Here is a 22,085-nt window from a genome sequence, read left to right as displayed (position 1 = left end):
TCACAGTAACCATGTGACTACAGCTGGCACACACTTGAGAGCAGCAAGATTAAGCATCTGCTTAAGGCATGGAGTTGATGAGTTCCAACACTGTCACAAAGTAAAGCAAGGATGTTAGAGTGATATAGTGGTTCTCTCCTTTGCCTTTAAAATATGCCCCAATTTGTTGAATGAAGTTAATACATGGATTTGGGTACAGCTGGAGTGTGTCTCACAAAGTTTTGTGTGTTTGGCAACTTGGTCTCTAGTGTGGTGATGTTAAGGGGTGGTAGGACTTTTAAGAGGTGGGATTTAGTGGGAATGACTGACTGGTCCTTTTTCCTTGTTTGGCCTCCTGCTCAGTATGTAATTTATTCTCATACATTCAGCTGCCATGACTGGTGATGCCATCACCAGACCTGAGCAACTGCTAAAGCCAGAAATATGAGAAAAATAAATCTTTTCTTTATAAAGACATCCTGCCTCAGGTGTTTTGTTATCAAAAACTGAAACCACGGATGGTGGCATGGGTCTCCAATGCCAGCACTTGGGATCAAGAGTTCAATGATGGATTGGGCTTTATGGCAAGATTTTGCCTCAAATTAAAAACATTAAGGAAGAAGAAAGAGGGAGGAGGAGAAGAAAAGAAAAAGAAAAACAGAAAGATTACTCCAACAAATGAAATAGTTGCTATCACACTGAAAGCGCCAGATGATGCATAGTAAAACTCTGAAATTTGCTTGGAAAAATAGCAGAATACTATGCAAGTTCAAGGACAAAACATTTGTGAAGCTATCCAAACTTTAATATATGACCTTTGTAGATTCTTACAGTGAGTTTTCTCAGCAATCCTACAACCGAAGATGAACAGTTTAATCTTCCTGCTACCCATGCCTCATTTTTTAAAATTCCCCAATTTCTTCTGCATCATTTGACAACTTAGTTTTCTTAAATAGATGTGTTGCTGTGTTTCTGGGGATTTTTGCAGAGATACATTACATGAGAAAGAAGTTACTGTACAGAGGTGACAGAGCTCAGCAGCACTCCATTCTCTGCAAGAACACGTTCATTTGCTCTCCTAAAAATACCTGCTTGTCATTTGGCTTTGTAGTAGACATCATGCTGCCACCAGATGTTACACTTCTGAGTTTATGACATAGTGGCTCTTCCCTGTCCTCCTTGAAGTAGTCTGGGTCACTCACTTGCTTTGGCCTATGGACTATGAGCCTGAACAGGGTAGGTAGACACTCTGTCCTCCCTCAGCCAAGCTATTATGAAGTTTGGAGATCTGCGAGGACCCAACATGACAAAATCAGGTTTTATAGATGAAGACAAGGGAGAAGTTGGGCTAGAGAGCCCTGTTAGAGCCACCCAGGAGGTTTGATAGACCAACAGTTTTGTGGGATGCCTGAGGTTCAACCCTCCAGAGCCTCAGAAGGGAAGCCCATCTCTGGCAATTCAGTTTTCTGTGTTTAGAACACAGCAAAAACTGACCCTTGCTTGAGACACCCCTGGGCTCTTACCTGCATACCAAAGTGACCATTTATTAAACACTTCTACACCAAACTTATCCCAAGTGCTTTATTTGTCTCTTCTAATTTAATTCTCACAATATTCACAGAGGGAGATACCACTATTCCTATCTTAAAGATAGGAGTTGAGACCAAAGCAGGTCAAAGAGCTACTGAGCTGGGAATGGGGCTTTCGAAGCCATGATTTCAGGATGTCAACTTCTCATGCCATTAGCCACTAGGGAAAAGAGCTAGATTTATTTTGTCTTGGTGTCAGGGTGCATGTTTGTAAAATATCTCTCCACTTTATCAAAAGCTGACTCTGTGACTTTTTGGCCATCGCAGAGGGCTCAGGTCTTCTTCATGCTGTTCCTTGGGAGGGAGGATAAAATAAAAGGGTGTGGTCCCAGGTGGTCTACAGTGTGCCCCATGATCTCTGCTTCCAGACACTGACCTGTGTGCAGGGCAAGTAGGGAGAACCCATGGCTCACCTCTAACCACAGGAATGGGATGTAACTCCAGTGATTGCATGAAGCCATGTGGCACTCTTTCTTTCTAGTGACCCACTAGGAGGTCTCCAAGGCAACAGCAGATTCCGAAGAAGTGAATCTGCATGCCATGAATCCGATAGCAAGGAAACAAACTCCATAACTGAGGAGTTACAGAGGCAAGCCCTTCTTAGTTGATGTGTTGTCTTAAGGCCTGAAGAAGAGACCTTAGTTAAGATGGTAGACCTATCCTAGTTATGACTTAGTTCAAGAAGAGTTGTCTCAAGTGGCTGTTCATGGCAACTTGCTATCGACAACAAACAAAAATGAGGTCCTGGAAGGTAGTTCAGTTGGCAAAATGCTTGCTTCACAAGCATGAAGATCTGAGTTCAATTCCAGGGACCAACAGGAAATTTCTAAGTACGGTGGTGCAAGCACCTGTGATCCCAGCAATGAGGTGGCAGAGACGGGAGACTTCCTGGGGCTTAACGACAAGCCAGCCTAGTCTAATTGGTGAGTTTCAGGCCACATTCTTTTTCAAGAGTTTCTGAGGCCTCCTCTGGCCTCCACATGCACATGTATACAACACAAGCAAACACACACACACACACACACACAGCACAATAGGTGCACATGCGTACATGCATTAAAAAAAGAAAACAAAAACCGGACCTTTAGTTTAAACACATACCCACAGCTACGGCCATATCTCATTTGATAAGTTAAGTGAGAACTAGGGTCCCCAGGGGGACAAAAAACCGGTGAAATCGGTGTATGAGATCCCTCCTCCATGAGTGGTGGGGAGACTTTTTTCTCTGTTCTATCCCCTTTCTTCTCTGTCCAGCCCCAATATGATCATCTGGTCCCATAAATCCTGGTTGTCAAACTTTCAGTAGAACTCAGCAGTGGAGAGAGTATCATAGTCTCTCAGAGTTAACACACACACACACACACACACACACACACACACACACACACACACACTTCACAACACCAAGAACCAGGTGGCTTGCCTGTGGGTCTGTTGGGTGACTCAGAGGATAAAGGCACCTGCCACCAAGCCTGACAGCTTAAATTTAACACCTCAGAGTGGGTGGTAGACGGAGAGCAATGACTCCCGGAAGTTTCCTCACCTTCACATGTACATGGGGGCACGTGTATGTATACATGCATGTAAGAATGCAATAATCCCTCCAAAACGTGTTTCTCCCAGTTCAGAGGGCTGGGAAGTCTGAGATTAATATCCCAGTAGACACACTATCTCGTGAGAGACCACTTCCTCTCACTTGGCATTCCTTGGTAGAAGCATGGCTCTGTGCTTTTTGATAAGGGTCTTCATGAAGCGGGAATCCTCTTGACTTAATGACTTCTAAAAGGCCTTCCCTAAAGTAGAATATTAGGATTCTAACATAGATGGCAGGCAACACAAACATTTAGTCTGTTACAAAGGGTTTAGGCCTTTTCACTGTGATTTTTAGAGGGAGGTGAAGGAATCAGTAGGCCTCCATGGGCGGAGCATAAGCAAGAGAGACCTATGTCTTTTTAAAAAATAAGCATCTGTTAGAATCTTTCTGTCCTCTATTTTGTGATGTTCCCTGAGGTTTGGAGACATTGAAGTATGAAAAGAGATTGTTGGAAAGATGTGAGTAAGGAATGGGGCATGAAAATGTTGACAGTTTGCCAGGCATTGGTGGCACACACTTTTGATCCTAGTACTCTGGAGGCAGAGGCAGGCAAATCTCTGTGAGTTCAAAGCCAGCCTGGTCTACAGAGTTAGTTCCAGGACAGCCTCCAAAGCTACACAGAGAAACCCTGCCTTGAAAAAACAAACAACAGCAAATGATGAAAATTCACTTTATAAGTATACAAAACTGCCAAACACTAAATAAAGAACTTTTATGAGCAGATGGAAGAAGGAAATAATGAGAAAATAATTAAATAGATTGGGAATTATAAAACACACACACAAAACAAAACAAAACAAAAAAAACAGAAAGAAAAACCTCTTGATCCCTTTGTGTGTTCTGTGCATTGTTATGCCAGGAGATTCTGTTTGTGTGTCATATTACTGGAGAGCCCTTTCTTTTATTTTCGTTGGCGTGAATCAGGCTCCAAAAGACACCTCAGCAGTTTGCCTCACCTCCAGAAATGAGAGAAAGGATGAAAAATTCCTCTAATCAGAAAAGATTTCCTAACATTGAGAATAGGGAAACTGCAGGTTAAAGGCGAAATTCCTTTGGTTGTGATGTAACAATAAAGCTTTCTATAAAAGATAGAGGACAAAGTCTGTACTTGAATGAATTGCAAAGGCTGATTGTGATCCTGGTTCCCCTTGCTGTCCCCCTTGCTGGGCCATGTTTGTGCTGGCTGAAGCTTGAAGTGCTCCAGTGCTGGATCTCATGGGGATTGGGGTGGAGAGCTGATCCTGGACAGAGAGGGCAGGGGACAGACAGACAGCATTCCAGTTCCCTCCCCACAAACCAAACAACCCTCCCGCCACTCCTTCCTCCCTGTGCTCTGCTGAACAGGCTTCACACGCTCTGCAGCCAGGAGGAAAGGAGGCAAAGGTGGCCTTCCTGTATTTTTATGAGATGACTTTGCATGAACAACTTCACCTGTCACAACACATGGAAGAGGTGGAAAGAGACCAAAGGAGAAAGATGAAACCAGTGGGACAGCAATGTGAACTGAACCGGACCCAAACCCAATCTGAAATGTGTGAGTGCATTTCATTGTATGGCTGCTCTTCTCCGGTGTGTGTGTGTGTGTGTGTGTGTGTGTGTGTGGTGTGTAAGCATGTGTGATGTATGTGTGGTGTGTGTGTGTGAGAGAGATGTGTGTGTGCCTGTGTATGCTGTGTGTATTTGTGGCATATGTGTGTATGTGTGTGTGTGTATGTATGTATGTATACTGTGTGTTTTTTTATCTTCTACAACTAACGAAGTGTAAGGAGAAGCCTTCCCGCCAGCCTGGTTCCAGAGCCGCATCAGTCCCAAATAAACACACAGAAGGCTATATTAATTATGAAGCTGTTGGCCTTGCTTGTTTCTTACTGGCTAGCTCTGACTTAAGTAATTACCCCATAATTGTTAATCTAAGTATTTCTCTTACCGGAGAACTTTCCGGGCTTCCTACCCCATGGCGTTACATCTTGACTCCCCTGTGTTTCTCCTACCCAGAGTCCTCCTCGACTCCTAGTCCCACCTATCTTACTTCGCTATTGGCCAACAGTGCTTTATTGACAAATACACAGGACTTCCCCGACAACGAAGAAATGTGCTATGTAGATTAATGTGTACGCCTTGTATAGATACAATCAGAGTAACTAATTTCTACACATTAGAGACCAAACATATTGGTGTGGACTGAATGTATCTCCTCACAGTCCAAATCTTAGAAGCTTAACGCCCACATGGGTCCTTTGGGAAGTAATTCCTACTGCATGAGCTTGTGAGGTGAGGCCCCTGGGACAGCAGAACAGAACTGTAAAGGGAGAGTTCTGAGTTAGCAGGCTTGATCTATCTGACCCTGTGACAATCTCCACCACAGCAGGATGCCGCAAGAGGGCCTTCCCATATCCCAGCCTCCTGCCTGGGGCCACAGTCTCCAAGCAATGAGTCAAACAGACCTTTATTTTTTATCAAGTAGCCTTGTCTGCAATATCCAGTTATAGCAAGAGAGTGCCCCAAGATATATACTAACTTGCTTTGAGTGGTGTCTTTCATTACTATATTTAGCTAATGATTTCTAGCTTTTTTATTTTTAAAATTAATTTTTATTTAAATTAGAAACAATCTTATTTTACATATCAATCCTTGTTCCCTCTCCCTCCTGTCCACCCATTCCCCCCCTCCACCTCTCCATCCCACCCCCCAATTCACTCCTCAGGGAGGGTGAGACCTCCCATGGAGAATCATCAAAGTCTGTCACTTTATTTGTAGAAGGATCTAGGCCCTCCCCCCTATATCTAGGCTGAGAGAGTATCCCTCCATAGGGTTCTGTCCTATGCTGGTTCCCCAGCTGTCATTCTGGGGTCCGTGAGTTCCCACTTGATCAGGTCAACTGTTTCTGTGGGTTTTCCCATCATGGTCTTGACCCCTTTGCTCATCATTCCTCCCTCTCTACAACTGGATTACAGGAGTTTGACTCAGTGCCTAGCTGTGAATCTCTGCTTCTGCTTCCATCAGCTACTGGATGAAGGCTCTATGATGACATTTAAGGTACTCATCAATCTCATTATAGGGGAAGGGCATTTAAGGTAGCATCTCCACGATTGCTTAGATTCTTAGCTGGGGTCATCCTTGTGGATCCCTGGAGATTTCCCTAGTGCCCAGTTTCTCATTAAACCTATAATAGCTCCATTTCTTTTCTTGCTACCCTTCTCTGTTAAACGTGTATTTTTAAAACCAATCTGAAAATACGGCAGGTATTTGGAAGCAGAGGTGTTCTTTCTGCTACCCTTAAACAGTTACCTGTGATTACTCAGTCACCAACACAGAATACAGATCCTATTTGTAAACCTGGCTTTGGTCTGTATGCACCAGGATCATGGTGATGTCAAAAATTCCAAACCTCTGAGATACACCCACAAATATTATGAGTATGTATGTGTAGCAAGTGGGGTCTAGGAAGGAAATTAAGCGAAGTAGATAGGTGGACAAGAAATGATTTCTAACTTTTTAAGATACACTTTTGTACCAGTAAGATGGCTCAGTGGGTAGAGAGACTTGCTTTACAACCCTGAATGGTAAAATTTAAAATATAGTTGTATATATAAAATACTTTTTCATATCTTTCTCATCTAGTGGCCTAAACATTTATTAATGCTTAGGCCACTAGATGAGAAGCTTTAGAATTTTCACTTTTTTTATGTTACTTTATTTATTTTAAGACAAGGGTTTGATGTGTATACCAAGCTGGCCTGAAACTCACCATGTCGCCCAGGCTGGCCTTGAACATGCCATCAACCTGCCTCTGTCTCCCTGGTGCTAGGATTACTGGCCATGTACCATCAAGTCCAACTAGGGAGAAAGTTCTTTAGTTGGCTTCATACCCCCTGTTGTAGAAACTTCCAGCTTCCCTCTAGAAGGAGAGGACATCCCCATGGTGTTGTCTTGAAGGTGAGAAACAACAGTGGGACTTCTGGGGGAGCTGTGGGCTTGTTTTCCGGCCTGCTTACCTTCCTATCTGTTGAGTAAAGAGAAAGGCTTGGGGGCATGTTGTCCCTTAGTGTCTTAGTGCCTGTTTCAGATGTATTAAAACAGTCAAGGTTTGCTCATAGTTCAGTAATTAGAGCATTAACCCTATACACAGTGTCAAGACTAGTATTTTCACTCTTGCTCAGATCTAATATGAAACAGAATTTTTCTTTCACTTGTGCACATGTATATGTACAAGAGTGAGCACATTTGGGCAGATGCATGCATCATGTCAATATTGAATGGCTTCCTCAATTAATCTCCATGTTTTAAAATTATTTCTTTATTAATATTTTACTTTACTTATTTATTTATTGCTGAGGCAAGGTGTCACGATGTAGCCTTAGGTGGAATGGAATTCACTCTGTAGACTAGGCTGGTTTTGAACTCATAGAGATCCAACCCTGCCTCTGACTCCAGAGTGCTGGGATTAAAGACGTGCACCACCACATCCAGCTATTTTTTATTTTTAAACTAACATACAAACTATTAGATGTCATGATAGTATTTTTGAACAAAACGTGTTTTCATGCATCCTCCTTCCCCACCCCTCTGTTACTCTAATCCCCTGTGTACCCCCCCTCCCTCCCCAGTCTCTTTTTCTCTTTCATGTCCAGAGGCTGGGTAGCAGGCACCTCACCCCTGAGACATCTTCCCAGGCCCCGAGACAGATAAGACTGAAACATCAGGACAAGCTGCACTTTAGATCTATGTAGGCTCAAATTCCAGTGTACTATAGCTCAAATGCACACTGTACTATAAAATTAAGGGGACATTTATACCAAGGAAATGTAACATAGTCTGTGTTATTAAATGCAATTTGTGTTGTAAATGTTTCTATATTAGTATGAAACTATAAAGATTTTTTTTTGAGTTCTCTGTGGTTAACAAACATATTTCTTGGGAAGAACTCTCTTTTGTTTTGAAATTAGGAACTTCCCTTTTTTTGGTGTTGAAATATCCTTTCCTTTCTGAAATGGTGGCCTTTTGTTATTGTTATTGTTGGCAAAACGAATAGTTTGGCAACTCTGGGGGTTCTTTCAAGTGCTCTGGGAATTTTTACTGGCCCCAAAAATTAAGCCTGGGAACCAATAGCCTAAGAATGTAGTCATTCCAAAACAGAATAAATAAAAGAATTAAATTCTATATACATTACTAATTCAGAAACTTTGAGCGATAATATTCATTTGCGTTTCACATATCCTATGTATGAAATTTTGCTTTCTTCAACTACTTCCTTGCCAAATTTCTTTATAACCACCAAATGTAAAAAGAAAAATAGATTATGGAAGTTAGAGTATAGCTTTGCTCGGTAGAACCAAATACCAAGATGCTTTAGAACGTGATTTTTCGCTGAGCTATATTCTATGGAGTTCCTGGTTATGATTGTTTTCTATTATGTTGTTGGTCTGTGCCCGTGTTCGTGCTGACATTTTTGCTCCTGATGCTACAAGTAGTCTGTGATAATTCAGATGTATTGTGGGATATCTTTTTGTACACTATGAAGATGTGTCTCTGCCAAGGCACCTGCTGATTTGTTTAATAAAGAACTGAACAGCCAATGGCTAGGCAGGAGAGGATAGGTGGGACTTCAGGGGTAGGAGGGGGTTACTCAGGCAAAGACTCTGGGAGGCAGGCATTGGCCAACCAGCCAGACACAGAGGAAGTAGGACGTACTACAGAGAGGAGAGGAAACAAGCCATGTGGTCGAGTGTAGATCAATATAAATGGGTTGATTTAAGTTTTAAGAGCTAGGTGGGAGCAAGCCTAAACTAACGCCAAGCTTTCATACTTAATAAGAAGTCTCTGTGTCATTATTTGGGAGTTGTCAATTCAAGAAATTCCAACTGCACAGATGGTTCTTATGTTTTGTGTCTAAGGTTCTGAATTTGTGGGAGTGTGCTTCTCATATCGTAATTGTTTCCCTGTGCATTACATTATGAAAGGGCGCCATTCAATTGATGAGTAAAAATAATTTCTTTGGGAATTGTGTGTCCTACTTGCATACTTTTTAGCATATGTACAGTTTTGCTCTGCTCTCGAGTTTTCCAAGACGTAAAATAGACAGAATGAATCTTCCCCTCCTTTCAGTCCATACCCCAAATTGGGTACATCTGGTTTAGCCTCATTAGAAAGCAGATCCCTTTTCTTGGTTCATGCCATCTCCTCTGTTTTAATGAGCCGCAGCAGAAAAGAATCCCTCCACCCCACCCCCGCCCCAACTCTCAAAGTTCAGCTGTAGCAGGGGTTTTCATCAGTGTGATAGCAGCAAAAGTGGGATTATTCGTGAATATTCTGAACTTAGCCTGTACACTGGAAGGCATGATATTGAGTGTATATTGAAACTTCTTTTCCTGTGGATAGCCTGGGAATTTTACCTTTGGTAGGTACCTATATAAACTACCAAACAATGGCTATAACTTAATTGTTGTAGTTTAATTTTTTTGTTGGTTTGTTTACTTGTTTGTGTGAGACAAGTTCTCACTGTGTAGTCTAGGATACACTTTAACTTGTGGTCTTTCAGCTTCAGCCTCATGAAGGCTAGGTGTAAAGGTGTACACCACCCCAGCTAGGCTGGTGTTCTCTCTCTCTCTCTCTCTCTCTCTCTCTCTCTCTCTCTCTCTCTCTCTCTCTCTCTCTCTCTCTCCCTCCCTCCCTCTCCCTCTCCCTCTCATGTGTATGTGTCTTATTTTGTTTTTTAAATTTTGAGATAGAGTCTTGCTAAGTTGACCATGCTGGCATTAAACATTCTGTAGTCAGACAGGTCTTGAAATGGAAATCCACCTGCCCCAGCTTCCCATGTAATTGGGATTACAGGACTGTGTCAAGCCTGGCTTTTTGAGTGGGGGAATAAGGGAAGGAGAGATGGAGGGAGGGAGAGAATGAGAGAGAGAGAGAGAGAGAGAGAGAGAGAGAGAGAGAGAGAGAGAGAGAGAGAGAGAGAGGTTTGCCGTGTAGCTCTGGCTGACGTGGGCCTTGCTACCACTATGTAACTCAGGCTGGCATCAAACTCAAGGCGATTCTCTTGCCTCATCTTTCAAATCCTGAGATTATAGGCTCAAACTGGAACCATATCAAGCTTTAAACTCCAGTAATGAAAACCTACCACCAGTTCTTTGTAGGAAATACGGAAATGTTTGGTGAGGACAAGACAGTGGAAAAGGAGACAAGCATGAGCAGAACATTTCAGAGAAGGAAAAGGGAATGAAGATGGAGAACAAATGTTCAGAAATTATCACAGCTTCAAATTTCTCCAATGCTTAAAGCTCACGTTGAGTTCTTGATGAAGAGAAGAGGTTAATAGTTTTTCAGGAAGAAACCATTAGCTAATTCACAAATCATACTTTTATTTATTCTTCCATTGTGAAGGATACATATTTGTTAGCTTAAGTGAGATCGCCTGCCTTACACAGTCTCCCAGTGGAAAAAATAATATTGACCAAGGCTCTGATCTTGCATGATATGAAATTGATACACACTCAGAATCATGGAAATTTTTGCTGGAAAGTACCTTTGGTTGGAATTTAGAGACATTAAAACCAATTGTGACTTTCACATCAGTTATCATTTGTAGGAAGTGGTGATAAATGCAATGTAGAAAGAATGTTTAAACAGTTGCACAGATGGACAGCATAGACGAGGTCCCAGTGAACATGACCACGATGACAGTCTGGCTACAGAATTTTACACAGCTGAGGAAACTAAAAAAGTGTTGCTGGCAGCACAGAGATTTTTCAGTCCTTTGGTAACACAGCCAAGTTCAGCAATGCGCACGCATACACACACACACACACACACACACACACACACACACACACACAATAAGCATTCTGCAAACAGAATGTTGAGGTTTCATTTCAGGAAAACAGACTTGCCATAGAGCAGTAGTGTTGCAGAAGAAGGTGTGAGAAAGGACTAAAAAATACTTATGTAAAGTGTAGGTGGAATTTTCTGTCACACCAACCAAATCCCAAATTAAGAGACTTATTATTAATTATAAATGCCTTGACAATAGCCTATGCTTTTTACTAACTAGCTCTTATAACTTAGACTAACTCGTATTTCTTATCTATGCTCCACCGTATGGCAGTACCTTTTTTCAGTATGGGGTGTTCATCTTGCTTCTCCCTGTGCCTCCTGGGAGCTCTGCCCTTCTTCATCCCCATGCTCTCTCTCAATCCACAATTCCTTTCTAACCTCTACCCGCCATTGGCCATTTAGCTATTGGCCATTTAGCTCTTTATTAAACCAATGAGAGCAACACCTCTTTACAGAGTGTAGAAAGACTGTTCCACAACAATAAAGAATCCAGAGCAGATCTGACTCCACTTTGGAGGTCTCTGTGGAGAATCAGAATGCTAAAGAATGGTTCCAGGCAGCTGTCTCATCCCACTGTCGCGTCTGCCGCGCGGCCTGTGTCCGAGAATGTGCGGAGGGTGTCGGGGATTGACAACACAGAGACTCGTTCAACGATGTAAAGAAAACTTTAAGCAGGCCCCAAAAAGGTTCAAGAAAAACTTCCTAAGAAAGGCTCCCTCCAGAGAAGCTTCTGCTCTCTCCTCTACCCTGGCTGGTTCTGCTCTGACACCAAAAACTGATCTGGGCGTGTCAGAAGAGGCGGTTAGTCTTTGGGCAAGGTCGAGGTCAGGGCGGTTTCCGTGGGCAGGCCTTTTCCAGGAACTTATTGCCTGGGGCATTGGTATTGTTTTTAGTAAACATGTTTTTAGTAAACATTGTCTTACAGCTGCCTACTCCCAGGCCGAAGGGGAAGTGGGTCTCTGCTCAAGGTCTGGTGTTCCCACACCCCACTCTATGCAAAAGCAAGACACTGATTTTTAGAACTTGCAGCTTCCCATCCATCCAGTATCCATGAGCTACCAAAGAGAAAAAGATTAACTACTAAAGGCACCTTGGGGCTGGGTGTGTGGCACTCATCTGTAACTGCAGCATCTGCAAAGTCGTCCTCAGACTACACGTGGGGTTTAAGGCCAGCCTGAGCTCCATGAGCCCCTGCATTAAAAACAAACAAACAAACCTGAACAAAGACAGCTTGAAGAAGAATATAGATTCATCAACTTTACCAAATGACCTTTGTCCAACAGTTGTTTGCTTTCCCCATGTAACTTCTCATAGACATGCCAAATCTTTTTTGTTGTTGTTGTTTTGTTTTTATGAGACAGAGATCCTCCTGCCTCTGCCTCCCGAGTGCTGGGATTAAAGGCATGCACCACCACTGCCAGGCGACATGCCAAATCTTTTCCTCTGTATTAGTGTGTTGGTTAAAATGTACTGTTTGTTGTTAAAGATGCCGTATAAGTTGGAGTTCAAAGTTATCTCTCTGAAAACAATTGATTCCCTGGGTGTTTTCCATGTATGTATGAAACAGATGTGCAGGCACATCCTATAATCCTAACACTCCAGAAGCTGAGACAGGAGGATTGGTTCGAACTCAAGGTTAGTCTGAGCTACACATGTGATAGTGACTTCCAGGCCAACCAGTACTACATAGCCAGACCCTGTCTCAAGAAAAGAACAACAGCAAACTAATAATCAGAGGCTGCCAGTTGAATGGAGCTTCATATCTATTATTCTCTGACTGCTAACAACACGAATCACAGCTTCATTGGTTTGAATATGAGGCTAGTTTTCATGTGTTAGAAACTTAGTAGCTGTGGTGATTTGAAAGAGAATGCTGCCCAGAGGCTCATATATTTGAATGTTTGGTCTCCAGTTAGTGGAACTGTTTAGGAAGGATTAGGAGGTGTGGCTTTGTTGGAGGAAGCGTGTCTCTGGGGGTGGGCTTGAGGTTTCAAAAGCCTCCTTCCATTTCCAGTGCAGTCTCTGCTTCCTGCTTATGGTGGTTTGAGATGTGAGCTCTCAGATACTGCTTCAGCCACTTGCTGCCACACATTTGCTCTGCCGTCATAAACTGATGGGGGATGTCCTTCTGTATGCTGTTAAAATAGGTTTCTCTTATTGGTTGATGAATAAAACACTGATTGAACAGTAAGTAGCCAGGCAGGAAGTATAGGTGGGGCTACCAGATGAGGAGAATTCTGGGTAGAGGAGAGAGAGAAGCCTCGAGGGGGAGACACCATTTACCTGGTAAGATAAGACCATGTAGAAATACATGGGTTAATAATTAAGAGATAGCTAGCTAATAAGAAGCCCGATCCATCATCCAAACAGTTTATAATATAAGTCTCTGTGTGTTTATATGGGGGATAAATGGCTGTGGGACCAGGTGAAAACTCCATCTACAATAAACCCTAACCCTCTGGAACCAAAAGCCAAATTAAACTCCTTTCTTTTATAAATTGTCTTGGTTATGGTGTTTTGTCACAGCAACAGAAAAGTAATTAGGAGAATTCATGTACTTGTGAACATTCAATTGACTGTTGCCACTGCTTAGGAGACTATGAAAATTTTTGGACAGTGGTTCTTAACCTGTGGATCATAACCCCTTTGGGGATTAAACCACCCTTTCACAGGTGTCACATATCAGATATACTGCATATCATATATTTACATTATGATTCATAACAGGATTTTTAAAAATTCAGCACAGTGGATATACCTTGATTTACTGCTATTTCAGCCAGCAATTGCAGCTCCACAGTTATTGCTCTCCTTTTCTAGCAGTTGCCTGGCTGCTCAGGCTGCAGCTGGGTGGAAATTCAGTTCCTACAGGCATCAGCTCAGCCGTTGCTAAAGTTGCTGTTAAAGGTAGCTTTAACTAAATCTCTATCATTCTATTTATAAATATAACTCAAGATTCAAAGACTGGGGTAAAAACCTGCTAGCTCAGAGAGGCTGGGTTGCAACTAGCTGACTTATCTTTGCTGGCATCTTCAAAAGACCCATGTGTAGTGATAGCTCTCTTGCACAAATAAGCCTGTCTCGGGGTCAGAGAATGGAGCTTGCCACTAGCTAACCATAGAGGTCTGGAGGTCTGTACAGCCAGGCAGAAGTGATGTAGCTGGGCAGAATCAGGATATGAGCAAGGACAAACAGGACATTGCTCTCTTCTCTGTAGAGACACTGAGCAGTCATGTAGCAGGCAAAGGAGTTGCAGGTCCGGCATTCCCCAGTAAAATAAGACCACGTGGAAATACATAGATTAATAGAAATGGGTTAGTAATTAAGACAGAGCTACCCAATAAGAAGCCCTAGATATCGGCCAAAAGCTTTATAACTAATATAGTGTCTGTGTGCTTCTTTGGGGCTTGAAATGGCGGCAGGACTTGGCGGGACAAGAAAATTTATCGTTATACCCGAGCTTGCTTTGACAAACTAGAGAAATCTGTGCCACTCCAAATCCTTCTCTACTACTTGCTGTGGCTCTCTCTCTCTCTCCTGGATGCCCTCTCATGCTCTATGGTTACTTTCTGTCACCTAGTTGCTAACACAGCCTCCTGACCCAAGGGTTATTTTATTTAATTAACACAAATTGAAACTCGAGGTTCACAGTATGATCAAATGTCCCCCAATATAACAGTAGCACAATCACAGTTATAAAAGTAGCAACCAAATAATTTTATAGTTGAGGGTCACCACAACACCACAGAATGTATTAAAGGGTCGCAGCATTAGGAAAGTTGAGAATCACTGCTTTAGGAAGGTGGAGACTTGCTAAAGGAAGCACATCACTGGGGAAGGCTGTGAGGTTTTGTAACCTGACCCCACTTCCTGTTCTCTCTATTACCTGTGTGCAGATGAAATGTGATCCTGAATGCCAGGCCAGCCTCCTGTTCCAATGCTTGTCCCACCAAGACGGACTGTATCCACTTTGAAACTGTAAGTAGCACACACACCCCAAGCTGCTTATGGCCATGGCATTTATCATAGCAACAGAAAGCTAATTAATACAGGGTGTGGTACAGCAGTGTGGAAAAGTGGGCCTAGCTCATTCACAGATTTGTATGACTTAGTGTGTCATTTTGGAAATGACTTTGTTATTAAGTTGCGTTAGTTTGAATGTAATTGACCCCCATAAACTCATGGAGAGGGGCACTATTAGGAGGTTTAACCTTAGTGGAGTAGGTGTGATCTTATTGGAGGCAGTGTGTCTCTGTGGGGGCGGGCTTTGAGGTCTCCTTTGCTCAAGCTATGGTAGACAGTTCCCTTCGACCTCTGGATAAAGATGTGTTAACTCTCAGCCCCTTCTCCAGCATGTCTGCCTGCACACTGCCATGTTCTGCCATGATAATGGACTGAACCTCTGAAACTGTGAGCCACCCAATCGAATGTCTTCCTTTATGAAAGTTGCTGTGTTCCTGGTGTCTCCTCACAGCGACAGAAACCTAGCTGTGTCTTGCATGCTTGCCCTGTCTCATCATGCTTGATGCAGGAAAAGTATTCTCACTAGAGGCTGGCCCCAGACCTTTGCCTTTCCAGCCTTAAAAACAAAGCAAAACAAAACAAAAAAACAAGGGAACAAATAAAACGTTCATGCTGGGATACTACCTGGCCTCGCAGCTTTTGTTATGGTCACAGAAAACAGACTAAGGCAACAGCAAACTCACACTGAGGAAAGACTTCCCCAGTCTGACAGTTGAGGGTTGACAAAATCTGAGCTGGTCCTGAGTCTAGTTCTCACAGCCGCTCAAAGCTTAATCACTCTCCTGGCTCACCATCAAGTCCAAGCTCTCAGCACAGCCATAAAGACCCTCAGAACATGGTCTTTCTGCCTTGTCCATGCCACTTCACCAGCCCTGGCTGTTCTGATTGCCAGATCAGCAACTGACTCACCCAGGACGGTTCTTTCTCCTTCACTCTGAGTGTGTCCTCCAACTCAGCCTCACCTCCATAAAGATGCTTGCTCTGCCCTTCCTGGCACATGTGACTTTTGTTTACCGGGAAGTGCCCTCTGATGCCTCTAAGGGATTCTTGTCTGCCTCCGCAAATGAGGAGACAGTCTCCAGGTCCTCCTTGTTGACTCTGAGCTTTGCACCCAATGCATTTAGTGCCTCCCTTATCAAATCTGTCATCGTCACGAGTGAGTCCTTTGAGCTCAGGGTCTGTGAGCTCTTTTGAAAAATTATCTAGACTCTTGCTCTGAGCACTATGTACCACTTGTGTCGCTGTGTATTCATCATTTGTTTGGGTCTTCTGCATGAGCAAGACAAAGGCTTACACATTTCCTTGGTCCAATAACTTCATACGTGGAGGTGCTTGACTCATAGTGGTCAGAGATAAAGATGCTGAGTTCTGTCTTCATTCTAGGTCCTACCCTCTTCCTATCAAATCCCACTCACCCTTAAGGTCCACCTCTTCCATGGGTTCCTACAGTGTTTGCTGTACATGCATACATACACACACACACACACACACACACACACAGAGAGAAAGAGAGAATCATGCTATTTAAACTGTTCTATGTAAATATATTTCTAGTATGTAAGTTGTTTTTTTAATGAAAAAATAATCGGTAGCAGACGTGGCAGTACATGCCTATAATCCTAATAGCTTTTGGGAGGCAGAGGCAGGAAGATTGCAGTGAGTTCAAGGCCATGGCTATATAACAAGATCCCGACTCAAACAAACAAGAAAACAAACAAACTAACAAAAAACGAAAGCATTGTCTGTGTATTACATTCTTTTAAATACATCTTTTCCTTGATGAGTAAAGTCACCTTCCATCTTAAGTGTGTCAGGTTCGAATAGTGATGTCTTGAGAGTGACAAGGAAAAAGAAAACACATGACATCTGAATTTAAGGGGGGAACTTCTTAAGTCATTGTTTCAGCATCACTGTCTTAAAGAAAACACTCAGTAAATGGTTGTAAAATTAGCCAAAGGTAGGAGGACAGAACATCCTTCTGCCAGGAGAAAGCAGTGATATGCATGAGGGTTAGAATCTGGGGGTCAATCAGAGTCTCTTCCTTGTTAGTCACTAAGGGATGCAGGCAATATCGAATCCTGCCAAAGTTCAGCTCTTGGAGCAAGGAGTCTGAGAGCATTTACCACCTAAGATTACTGTAGTTATGGCGACAGAGATCAGAAGACAGCTCAGCCACATCAAGGCTGAGGAAAACCAGCAATAGTTATGATGATAATGATGTAAAGCAAGGATTAAGGGGCATAAGGGTAAAGGGTCAAATTCCCCAGCACTGAACCCAAGGAATCCTCCTGCCCCATCCTTCTGACTATTGTGATTAGAGAAGTGTGCCTCTGCACCCAGCTAAAGTTTTCTTTCGATTCCTGTTACTTGACACACCTGAGCTAGCAGCGTTCAGGTGAACTAAGGGTAGCAACGTAAGTTTAGCCTGTAGTTTCCAACAAGTGACTCAGGAATCAATCTTCCATCCTGCATCATTTCCTGAACCTCACTTTCATTTCTTATGGCCTGCCAGGCACCTTTCGTTGAAAGTCCTACCAACACTCAAAATTCATCACATCTGCATAGAAATGCCATGTCTTCCAGTGCCTCACCAGAGAGCACAGTGACACACACCAGCAGTCCTGGGCTGTGGAGACAGAGACATGAAAAAACATGTGTCTCAGGCCAGCCTGAGGTACACTAAGACTGTGTCAAACACACGACACACAACACACACACACACACACACACACACACACACTATGGAATAATCTTTTTGTACACTGTGAAGATTTATCTTTGCTAAGGTGCCTTCTTATTGGTTTAATAAAAGAGATGACTGACCAGTAGCTAGGCAGGAGGTATAGGCAGGACAACCAGACATAGAAGATACTGGGAAGAAGAAAGGAGGAGACCCCATGAGAAGTATGTAGATAAGGTAAAGGAACCTCAGGACGCACATAGGTGAATGGAAATGGGTTCATTTAAGTTATAGGAGCTAGCTAAAAAAAACACAAAAACAAAAACAAAAACAAAAAAACAAGCCTAAGCTATGGGCAGAACATTTATAATTAGTAATAAGTCTTTGTGTGGTTATTTGGAGTCTAACACACACACACACACACACACACACACACACACACACAATTGGCATCTATACTTGAACCTCATTTCTGCCTTTACTAAACTAGACCCTATGAAAGCTCCACTTTTCATGGTCATAAAATGTTGGGTGTTTGTACTTAACACAACTACTGGGAAAGGCAAGGAAGGCAATGGTACTGAACACACAGCACAGTATCCTTTGTCCAGGACTTCTCAGTGCTGCTAACAAAAACTTAACATTGTTTTCCACGCTTTCCTCCTCTCCTTTCTCCTCCCCTTCCTTTCTTTTGTCTGTCTTTTGAGAGGGTATCCTGAGGTCCAGGCTGTCCTCAGCCTCCATACGTAGTTGAAGATGACCCTGAATTTCTGACTCTCCTCTCTCCCCCTCCATGCAGTTGCTCTAAGGGACATGACCCTACCCGTGCCATTCATCAGTTCTATCTCTCTCTCTCTCTCTCTCTCTCTGTCTCTCTCTCTCTCCTGCCGCAAAACAGAGAACAGTGGCTGATAATTTATCACCTCCAGGTGCAAATACCTTGACTGCCACCAAAATAGTTCCTCTCCCCTCGGTTCAGTTCCCCTTCTGAGCTCCAGGGGAACAGGATCCCTCTGGTGGAGCCATCTGGGTTGTGTACAGTCGAATGGTTCCCTAGACATTGCCGTGACATATCTGCACATGATGAGATGAGTCAGATGTGCTTTTCTGCAAGATTCCTCCCTTTGCAGTGCTAACATCCACATTTAATTTGTTGCCTGACTTAACACAATCATCCGCTTTCAGCCCCAAAAACTCAAAAGAGAACATTTCCAGTGAAAAGAAAACCTGTCAGCTAAATTGCTTTTGCTTCCCTAATCCCGTGTTGCATGTCCATTGTTAGCTCACGTTTGCTTATTTGCAGAGGGGCTGTGGGTGTAAGATGTTCAGAACATTGCCCTGCTCTCGATTTTCCGCAACTGTGCTGGATTTTCCGCAACTGTGCTGTTTGGGGGAAAATGTCCACAGATCAGCAATTGTGCGCTTTTGCTCAGCACTCAAATCCACCACAAGCAATTTCCTGGTTTGAAAAAAAAGAGCAATGAGTCCAGCATTTAGGCACTGAACAAGCGTCTGGCAGGGAGTTTCAGAGACGATTTTTGTCCCCTCATTTTGGACACAATCCTGCTTAGGCTGTTTCAAATAAATACCAATGTATGCTGTCTGAGTTGATCTTAATGAAATGTCAGGAGGCATTAGCAAACATTTGATAAAAATCGCTTGTGATGTTTTTAGTCAACAAGATGAGAAGCTGTTGAAGAGAAGACGCGGTGATGATGAGAAACAAGGTGCCGGAGGACGGCAGAGCCGGCTGACAAGCACGGCGTTTCAAAGGCGCTAGGCAAGCTTAGAAAGAAGGCTGCCACTCGGGACAACATGGATGGAACTGCACACCGTGGAAGAAATGAGAGAAGCAAAGAACAGGCTCACAAAGACGGTGCATGAGGGACCCAGCCAGTCAACTGCATGGACGGGACAGGAGAATGTGATTACCAGAGGCCAAGAGTTCAACGCGGACAGAACGGCCAAAGTCAAGTATGCAAACAAGGCTTGTTCTTTGTTTCAACATCTCTGTCACAGAGTAAGGCTAGGAGAACACTGGCATGCCCATTGTAATGGTTTATCTCGGTTGTCAACTCAGTGGGATCTAGGATAAGTGAAAGATACACTTCTGGGTGGGTAAGAGGGCATTTCCTGGAAGCATTAACTGGAGAGGAAGTCCCACCCCTCCCCCGGAGTGGCAGTCCAGATAGGAAGGCAACTGAGTGAGGGCAAAACTGTTGCTTTTGCTTGCCGCCTTTCTACCTTCTGGGGATTGTAATCTATCCATTCCTGTCACCACTGCTGCCACCAGCCTTTGCAGACATCAAAACCCAGTTTGTTCAGCCTTCCAATGTGGACCAAATCCTCCAGAGCTCCATTGTCACGTGGAGCTGTGAGAGCATCACCCTCATAGAAGTAGCAACTATCAGTTCTTAGACCAGGTGTTCACGACATGCTCGCGTGTTTTTGTGTGTGTGTGGGGGGGGTATTGTCATACTGCACACTTCATTCATATAAACTGATCTAGTACATTTCCTTTGTAGCCTTCATTCCATCCACTCTGTTCTCCAGAGAGCCTGACTTGTAATCCCAGCCCCGTAGATGCAGGAAGGTTGGAAGTTAAGATCAGCCTTAGTTACACATCAACTTTGGCAAGGTTGAGGCCAGCATGAGACCCTGTCTCACAAATAAATAAGCAAATGAGTTAATGGATAAATAAATAAACTACTAGTGAAGAATAAGCATCAGATTTTTTTCTCTAGAAAAAAGAGTACATATTAGAGCTGATAACTCAGCAATTAACTTACTTATTTTACATAATACTCTTAAGTTATAATGATACTTTGTTGTAGCAGGTTTTCTATTTGGGCTGCCAGCTCACAAAAAAAAATGATGTGGAGACGTGTCACTAATTATGAAAGCTTGGTCTATAGCTGGCCCCACTAGCTCTAATAACTTAAGTCAACCTATTTATATTAATCTATGTTTTGCCTTGTGGCTTTTTACCTCTCTTCCATCATGCACCTCCCATTTCCTTCTCCTCTGTCATCTCCCCATACCAAATTCATCTCCCCTTCCTCTCTCTCTCTACCCAAAAGCCTCACCTACCCTCCTCCTGCCTAGCTATTGGCCATTCAGCTCTTTATTAAATCAATCAGAAGGCACATTGGCAAAGACACATCTTCACAGTGTACAAAAAATATTCCATAACACTTTGTACTGCACAAATGCATACAATTACAAATTATTTATGAGAATAATGCCATAATAAAGACATTGTGGCCGGGCGCTGGTGGTGCATGCCTTTAATCCCAGCACTTGGGAGGCAGAGGCAGGTGGATCTCTGTGAGTTTGAGACCAACCTGGTCTACAGAGCGAGTTCCAGGACAGCCTCCAAAACAATACAGAGAAACCCTGTCTTGAAAAACCATTAAAAAAAAGGACATGTGACAAAGCCCAGTGGGTTGTGGACCACAAAGCAAAGAGGATGAAGGAAAGGGCAGGGTTTAGTAAAAATGTTGGGACATAACAAAAGCATGGATGGTGTGGCTAGAGTCAGCTACAGATGATAGTGAGAGGCCAGGGCAAACCAGCTGACGGTACAGAAAAAAAGCATCAATTCCAAGCTTCTAATGCAGTGGTTCTCACTCTTCCTAACACTCTGATCCTTTAGTACAGTAGTGGTGACCCCAACCATAAAATTGTTTTCATTGCTGCTTCACAACTGTAATTTTGCTACTGTTATGAATTGTAATGTAAATATCTGTGTTTTCAGATGTTCTTGGGCAATCCTATGAAAGGATCGTTTGACCCCCCCCCTCCCCAGGGGTTGTGACCCACAGGTTGAAGAACTGCTGTTCTAATGTTTGTTTTGTAGCCTCGGAGGTTACAATTAAAAGTACATTAAAAGACCTCAAGCTTGACCACCTTCTATTGAGACTCAGCAGAAAGATAATATGGATTAAAGGGGAAAAGTTTATGGATAAAGTAATTTAGAGAAGGACCCCAAGGCTAGAACTTGGTTGTTAGCTCTTGCATGAGAGCCAGTGCTGTCTTAGAGGGGTCATGACCCAAGGCTGAGTTCTAGAGCTGTGTGTGGAGACCATCAGATTCCTAGTATTGTTCATGCACGAATATGAGGCCAAGTCCATAAATGGAGGTTAGGTGACCTCAGCTGCAAGGCAGGGATGCGAAGGGAAGGAATCAGGAAATTCCTTACAAAAACACTGTGGGTTAATCAGTGAGGCAGTGTCAGCTCAATGGGAAAAAAACCTTAATTATTTGTGTGAGGGCTTTCTCCATGACCCCAACTTATTCAAATATTTTCACTATGAACTTGAATGAGAACAAAGATATGGTAACCAAATTTGCAAACAATAGACTTAGGGGAAAACAGATTTAATAA

The 22,085-nt window shown here is 43.1% G+C and overlaps 1 long non-coding RNA gene across 1 annotated transcript; it reads left to right on the top strand.

Moving 5' to 3' along the window:
- The first annotated feature begins 4,331 nt into the window (after window positions 1–4,331).
- Window positions 4,332–21,597, top strand: LOC106020938. Its single transcript, XR_001196330.3, has 3 exons — window positions 4,332–4,696; window positions 14,892–14,973; window positions 19,373–21,597. It is a non-coding gene; the product is annotated as an uncharacterized LOC106020938 (long non-coding RNA).
- The last annotated feature ends 488 nt before the right edge of the window (window positions 21,598–22,085 follow it).

The sequence above is a fragment of the Mesocricetus auratus genome, unplaced genomic scaffold (assembly GCF_017639785.1).
Source record: "Mesocricetus auratus isolate SY011 unplaced genomic scaffold, BCM_Maur_2.0 Super-Scaffold_100011, whole genome shotgun sequence".
NCBI lineage: Eukaryota > Metazoa > Chordata > Mammalia > Rodentia > Cricetidae > Mesocricetus > Mesocricetus auratus.
Note: the sequence above shows the minus strand (reverse complement) of the source record. Positions and strands in the feature narration are given on the sequence as shown.